Below are 8,367 nucleotides of genomic sequence, written 5' to 3'. Positions count from 1 at the left end.
AAGTCACCCAGCTGACAAGTGGCAGAGCCGGGATTTGAACCCATGACCTCTGACTCCAAAGCCCGGGTTCTTTCCACTGAGCCAAGCTGCTTCTCCCGGCTCCACCAGTTGTCAGCTGTGTGACTTTAGGCAAGTCACTCAGCTTCTCTGGGCCTCAGTTACCTCATCTGCAAAATGGGGATGAAGACTGCGAGCCCCCCATGGGACAACCTGATCACCTTGTAACCTCCCAGCGCTCAGAACAGTGCAAAGCACATAGTAAGCGCTTAACAAATGCCATTATTATTATTATTATTATTATTCTCCCACTCCCTTCTGCATCGCCCCGACTTGCTCCCTTTTCTCTCCCTCCCTCCCCGCCCCACGACACTTATATCCCTGTTGCAGACTGTGAGCTCGTTGTGGGCAGGGAGTGTCACCGTTTATTGCTTCCCAAGTGCAAAGCACTGTACTAAGCTCCCCAGAGAGTCCGATAGAGCAATAAAAAGACACATTCCCTGCCCTCAGTGATCCTACAGTCTAGTTCAGCAATGAGCCCATTGTGGGCAGGGAGTGGGCCCGTTTATTGTCGTATTGTACTCTTGTTTTGTTTCGTTGTCTGTCTCCCCCTTCTAGACTGTGAGCCCGTTGTTGGGTAGGGACCATCTCTATATGTTGCCAACTTGTAATACCCAAGCACTTAGTACAGTGCTCTGTACACAGTATGTACTCAATAAATATGACTGAATGAATGAATGAATGAATCCAAAGGGGTATATGAGATCCTTGTCTCTATACACCCTATACACACTGGGCAATATTTCCCAATGGTTTTAGCGCACAGACTAATCATCTGTAGACCCTGGTTCTAATCCTATTTAAATTGCTGACCCTCTTTGGGGCCTTGGACATGTCAGTTGGGCGAGTCATTTCCTCATGGGTAAAAAGGAAGAAGATATGCCTCCTCCTTGCTTTTCAGAAGGTGAGTCTTGAGCGACACAACATTTATTTCTGACCTGATTATTTTGTTTCTAGCCCGTAAAGCCTCAAATATCCCCGCAGCCCATCTGAAAAGTGGGAGTCAGCTGCTGAGGGTAGCCCAGCGTGAAGCATTTTGTCCAGCAAAGACTTTATAAAGAACAAAAGACAGGAGAAAAAAAAAGCACCAGACCCCGCAAACATTTAGTATGATCCTTCCATAATGGACAGCTTTTATGTGTACACAATATGACCAGGACTATGGTCTTTTCAGTCACAGCAGTAGGTGAATTTCACTATCTGTGGTATCTTCTTTGATTACAAAGGACAGCAATATATATCTGACGACTGTTTATCACAGCGACTGACGCGTACTATGTACGTGTTCTTCCTATTTTGTCTTCTAAGCTAAAAAATGGGTGGTTTGGGTTTACAGACTACTTCTTAGAAGCTTATTATTATTTTTTAAGAATAAAGTCACCTCGGATACTGCACTGTTTCCAAGAAAATACATGCTCAGCCCTTGCCTGCAGGATCTTTCATACACAGCCTTTACCAATTTTATAAAGTTTCTGAAAAGGAACAGAATTCTGATTCTCCAAAGAAAATAGAGAAATGTTAATTTAAAAAAAGTTTTCTGACCATTCTTATCACATTAGAAGGTTAATTATATCTGATTCAAGTGCTCACTTCATGCTTTATCTTATACTTTCTAATTTGCTACAATCATCTGCTCTTTGACCAAATGTGAAAGTACAGACTTTGTACCCTCTAAAAAGTCATTTAGCAATGCAGTCAAAAGTACCTTTAAACAACTCCCTTAAGTTTAAGATATTGATTACAGAATGACTTTCGCATTCCTCTTTACTGCTCTCCCCTTCCCCATTCATAATTCTAAAGTAAAAACAGGTCATCTGTTTTAGGAAATCCAACTGCATGGGAGTATATATTTAGATGGATTTTTGTATAATTTTTTGCAACTACACTCAGTAAAACAGTATGTCCACTATTACTAAAACTTCAGCCCCTACCGTTCTATAGCAAACTACTACCATAAAATTATTCCTACTGGGCAGAAACACAAACAAGAGCATCAAATATATCTGTTTACTGTTGTATTGTACTCTCCCAAGTACTATGCGTTTATTAAAATCATTATTGTTGTGTGTTTTTAAAGAAGCCCAAATGCCACCACAATACTTCAGCAATATATATCGGACTGTTTATCACAGCGATTGCCGCGTACTATGCGCTTATTAAATACAATTATCATTACTGTTGTGTGTTTTTAAAGAAGCCCAGATGCCACGACAATACTTCAGCAAGGAAGCTTCAAGTTCAACGTGATAAATGTCTAAAGCTCGTAAAGTGCCAGGTTTTCTTCCTGCTCTTTGGTTTTGGGGGAGGATGAAGCTAATTCTGCAAACATCTCTCCTAGCCAAACTCCCAAGTGAAGTCAGACCCAACACTCCCCATCCTGGGTTCAAATCCCGGCTCCGCCAACTGTCGGCTGTGTGACTTTGGGCAAGTCACTTTACTTCTCTGGGCCTCAGTGACCTCCTCTGTCATATGGGGATTAAAACTGGGAGCCCCCCCATGGGACAACCTGATCACCCTGTAACCTCCCCAGTGCTTAGAATAGTGCTTTGCACGTTGTAAGAGCTTAACAAATACCATTATTATTATTATTATTATTATTATTATTATTATTATTATTATTATTATTATTATTATTATTATTATCCAGCCTCTCTCCCAGGTCTAGGTGGGTTACCCTGACCATAGTTCTGAGGCAAATGGCTGACATAAAGCCCTCTCTGTCCTGTTGCCCATCTCCCCGAGAGGTCAGGTTTCCCCAGAGGTTCTAGAGGGACTGATCATCATCAATCGTATTTTTCATCATCAATCGTATTTATTGAGCACTTACTGTGTGCAGAGCACTGTACTAAGCGCTTTGGAAGTCCAAGTTGGCAACATATAGAGACAGTCCCTACCCAACAGTGGGCTCACAGTCTAGAAGAGACACCCCCAGCTCCACAAGCTCTGGTCGCAGCTCTCTCCCAGTTTCCCCCAGCTCATCCTTCCCACTCTAGCCTAGCTCGCCTTCTTCTTGGCAAGCAGCGTGGCTCAGTGGAAAGAGCCCGGGCTTTGGAGTCAGAGGTCGTGGGTTCAAATCTCGGCTCTGCCGGCTGTCAGCTGGGTGACTTTGGGCAAGTCACTTCACTTCTCTGTTGCCTCATCTGCAAAATGGGGATGAAGGCTGTGAGCCCCCACCGTGGGACAACCTGATCATCATCAATCGTATTTATTGAGCGCTTACTGTGTGCAGCGCACTGTACTAAGCGCTTGGGAAGTACAAGTTGGCAACAAGTTGGCAACCTGATCACCTTGTAACCTCCCCAGAGCTTTGAATGGTGCTTTGCACATAGTAAGCGCTTAATAAATGCCATCATCATTATTATTATTATTCCCTCTTCCAGCTCTCAGCTTGACCTGAATGCCCCTTCAGCCCAGAATAATAATAATAATGGAATTTATTAAGCGCTTACTATGTGCAAAGCACTGTTCTAAGCGCTGGGGAGGTTACAAAGGTGATCAGGTTGACCCATGTGGGGCTCACAGTCTTCATCCCCATTTTACAGATGAGGGAACTGAGGCACAAAGAAGTGAAGTGACTTGCCCAAAGTCACCCAGCTGACAATTGGCAGAGCCGGGATTTGAACCCATGACCCCTGACTCCAAAGCCCAGGCTCTTTCCACTGAGCCACGCTGCTTCTCTATACTGTCAGATGGCTTCCTTCTTCCTCCCCTTGTCACCCCAGCCCCAAGTCTACCTCCTCCAGGAAGCCATCCTGATCAACACTACCTTCCCTCCCACTCTTTACCACAGCATCATCATCATCATCAATCAGATTTATTGAGCTCTTACTATGTGCAGAGCACTGTACTAAGCGCTTGGGAAGTACAAATTGGCAACATATAGAGACAGTCCCTACCCAACAGTGGGCTCACGGTCTAAAAGGGGGAGACAGAGAACAAAACCAAACATACTAACAAAATAAAATAAATAGAATAGATATGTACAAGTAAAATAAATAAATAGAGTAATAAATATGTACAAACATATATACATATATACAGGTGCTGTGGGGAAGGGAAGGAGGTAGGATGGGGGGATGGAGAGGGGGGCGAGGGGGACCATCCTCTCCCTCAGCTTATTTCCCTATTTAATGAGGTTAATTCTCCCCTTGTAGAGGGGAATCAGCTTTGGGATCCCTTGAAGGATTGACTGTGCGGGCTGATCGGGGTTGGAGGATCACCACTTCCCGGTGACTTGGATCTGCCAGGGCTGCCCCTGGGGTGAGCGATGTTGTTTAGCCGCCCAGGGTCGGGGGTAGCTCGTGGCCCGTTGGGCATCTGACTGCCCGTCACTGGGTCAGCGTCGATATTGGTAGAATGCCTATTGCGTGCAGAGCACTATTCTGCGAGTCTACCATGTGCAGAGTAGTACTAAGCGCTTAGTACAGTGCTCTGCACACAGTAAGCGCTCAATAAATACGACTGATTGATTGCAGAGAACCTTTCCTAAAATCCAGTGTATTCAGAGCACTGTTTTGAAGAATATGCACGCAGAGCCCTGTGAAAGCCTGAAAGACGATAATAATAATGATGGCATTTATTAAGCACTTACTATGTGCAAAGCACTGTTCTGAGTGCTGGGGAGGATACAAGGTGATCAGGTTGTCCCACGGGGGGCTCACGGTCTTCATCCCCATCTTCCAGATGAGGGAACTGAGGCCCAGAGAAGTGAAGCCTCGTTCTCACCTGTTCCGCCGTCGACCCCCAGCCCACGTCATCCCCCGGGCCTGGAATGCCCTCCCTCCGCCCATCCGCCAAGCTTGCTCTCTTCCTCCCTTTAAGGCCCTACTGAGAACTCACCTCCTCCAGGAGGCCTTCCCAGACTGAGCCCCCTCCTTCCTCTCCCCCTCCTCCCCCTCTCCATTCCCCCTCTGCCTTACCTCCTTCCCTTCCCCACAGCACCTGTATATAAGTATATATGTTTGTACATATTTATCACTCTATCTATTTTACTTGTACATATCTATTCTATTTATTTTATTTTGTTAATATGTTTGGTTTTGTTCTCTGTCTCCCCCTTCTAGACTGTGAGCCCACTGTTGGGTAGGGACTGTCTCTATATGTTGCCAACTTGTACTTCCCAAGAGCTTAGTACAGTGCTCTGCACCCTGTAAGCGCTCAATAAATATGATTGATTGATTGATTGACTGTCTCTATATGTTGCCAACTTGTACTTCCCAAACGCTTAGTCCAGTGCTCTGCACCCAGTAAGCGCTCAATAAATACAATTGATTGATTGATTGACTGTATATGTTGCCAACTTGTACTTTCCAAGTGCTTAGTCCGGTGCTCTGCACCCAGTAAGCGCTCAATAAATACGATTGATTGATTGATTGAAGCGACTTGCCCAAAGTCACCCAGCTGACAGTTGGCGGGGCCGGGATTTGAACCGTTGACCTCTGACTCCAAAGCCCGGGCTCTTTCCACTGAGCCACGCTGCTTCTCTAAACCCTGAAACGACTGTTTCAGGGGACAGAACTGGAAGCCTACTGTGTACAGAGAACCTGTTTTTAAGGCCTAAGTTTTAAGGCCTCCATTGTTCCGAAAGCCTACCGAATGTAGAGCAGTTTATTGAGTCCCCACCTGCTAAGGGATTGACATGTCTGCCTTAGAAGCCTCCCAAGTCTTCAACCTCTTCGGTTGAGCGGTGTTAACTTGCTTCCACCCCCTTCTATGCTTGTTCTACCCCTTCCCACATCCTGGGTGGTCTGCGACTTTCCGCACCTCAAATTCACCCTCTCAGTTCCTGCGGGGAGAGCAGGCCACGGCAGCAGTGGAGGAGAGAGTTTGGAGGGCAGGTGGATGAACGCATCTGCACCGAATCAATCAATCAATCGCATTTATTGAGCGCTTACTGTGTGCAGAGCAATTGGGAAGTCCAAGTTGGCAACATATAGAGACGGTCCCTACCCAACAGTGGGCTCACAGTCTAGAAGGGGGAGACAGACAACAAAACAAAACATATTAACAAAGCAAAACACCGAATGCCTTGGTCTGCCAAGCTTTGCCCCTCCACGGACACCCTTTTCCCCCAGTTAAGTTTCTACATTCTGGAATGTGCCAGCATTGCTTCTGAGATGCCACCCTCCTGTCTAGCCTTGGGTCACTGGGTTTAATAATGGCATTTTTTAAGTGCTTACTATGTGCAAAGCATTCATTCATTCATTTGATAGTATTTATTGAGCGCTTACTGTGTGCAGAGCACTGTACTAAGCACTTGGGAAGTCCAAGTTGGCGATATATAGAGACGGTCCCTACCCAACAGCGGGCTCGCAGTCTAGAAGCACTGTTGTAAGCGCTGAGATGGTTACGAGGTGATCAGGTTGTCCCACGGGGGGCTCACGGTCTTAATCCCCATTTTTCAGATGAGGTAACTGAGGCACAGAGAAGTTGAGTGCCTTGCCCAGAGTCACACAGCTGACAATTGGCAGGGTCGAGATTTGAACCCATGACCTCTGACTCCAAAGCCCGGGCTCTTCCCACTGAGCCACGCTGCCAAGGGGGCATGGAAGGAGCTGAGGCAGAGAAGTTTATGTTCATTCATTCATTCAATCGTATTTATTGAGCGCTTACTGTGTGCAGAGCACTGTACTAAGCGCTTGGGAAGTACAAGTTGGCAACATAAGTTGCCAACATAATGTTGAAGCCAAAAGGTAAAAAAAAAAGTTACAAAGATAGATCCAGACCTTCAGAACAGATGGTAACACAGGGGAACAGGGAGACAGGGGGAGTGGGAGGAACTAGAAATCCAGGGACAGCTGGGCTAGGAAAGATGGGGCAAAATTATTTCCAATCAATCAATCAATTTCATTTATTAAGCTCTTATTATATGCAGAACACTGTACTAAGTGCTTGGGAGAGCACAATATACCAGAGTTAGTAGACACATTCCCTGCCCACAAGGAACTTATAGCCTAGAGGGGGAGAGAGACATTAAAATAAATTATGAATATGTGCATAAGTGCTGTGGGGCTGAGAGTGGGATGAATAAAGGGCACAAATCCAATTGCAAGGATCATGTAGAAGGGAGAGGGAAAAGGGGAAATGAGGGCTTAGTTGGGGAAGGTCTTTTGGAGGACATAATAATAATAATAATGGTATTTGTTAAGCGCTTACTATGTGAAAAGCACTGTTCTAAGTGCTGGGGAGGTTACAAGGTGATCAGGTTGTCCCACGGGGGGCTCACACTCTTAATCCCCATTTTCCAGATGAGGGAACTGAGGCCCAGAGAAGTGAAGTGACTTGCCCAAAGTCACACAGCTGACAATTGGCAGAGCCAGGATTTGAACCCATGACCTCTGACTCCAAAGCCCGGGCTCTTTCCACTGAGCCACGCTGCCTCTCTTGTGATTTTAAAAAGGTTCTTTCCACTGAGCCACACTGCCTCTCTTGTGATTTTCAAAAGGCTCTTTCTACTGAGCCACACTGCTTCTCTTGTGATTTTCAAAAGGCTCTTTCCATTGAGCCACGCTGCCTCTCTTGTGATTTTCAAAAGGCTCTTTCCACTGAGCCAGGCTGCCTCTCTTGTGATTTTAAAAAGGCTCTTTCCACTGAGCCACGCTGCCTCTCTTGTGATTTTAAAAAGGCTCTTTCTACTGAGCCACGCTGCTTCTCTTGTGATTTTAAAAAGGCTCTTTCCACTGAGCCACGCTGCTTCTCTTGTGGTTTTAAAAACGCTCTTTCCACTGAGTCACGCTGCTTCTCTTGTGATTTTAAAAAGGCTCTTTCTACTGAGCCATGCTGCTTCTCTTGTGATTTTAAAAAGGCTCTTTCCACTGAGTCACGCTGCCTGTCTTGTGATTTTCAAAAGGCTCTTGCCACTGAGCCACGCTGCTTCTCTTGTGATTTTCAAAAGGCTCTTTCCACTGAGCCACGCTGCTTCTCTTGTGATTTTAAAAAGGCTCTTTCCACTGAGCCACGCTGCTTCTCTTGTGATTTTATAAAGGCTCTTTCTACTGAGCCACGCTGCTTCTCTTGTGTTTTTCAAAAGGCTCTTTCCAATGACCTTTGCTGCTTCTCTTGTGATTTTAAAAAGGCTCTTTCCACTGAGCCACGCAGCTTCTCTTGTGATTTTAAAAAGGCTCTTTCCACTGAGCCACGCAGCTTCTCTAGTGATTTTAAAAAGGCTCTTTCCACTGAACCACGCTGCCTCTCTTGTGATTTTCAAAAGGCTCTTTCCACAGAGCAACGCTGTCTCTCTTGTGATTTTCAAAAGGCTCTTTCCACTGAGCCACGCTGCCTCTCTTGTGATTTTCAAAAGGCTCTTTCCAC

Source organism: Tachyglossus aculeatus, chromosome 2, assembly GCF_015852505.1.
Source record: "Tachyglossus aculeatus isolate mTacAcu1 chromosome 2, mTacAcu1.pri, whole genome shotgun sequence".
Taxonomy (NCBI): Eukaryota; Metazoa; Chordata; class Mammalia; order Monotremata; family Tachyglossidae; genus Tachyglossus; species Tachyglossus aculeatus.
Note: the sequence above shows the minus strand (reverse complement) of the source record.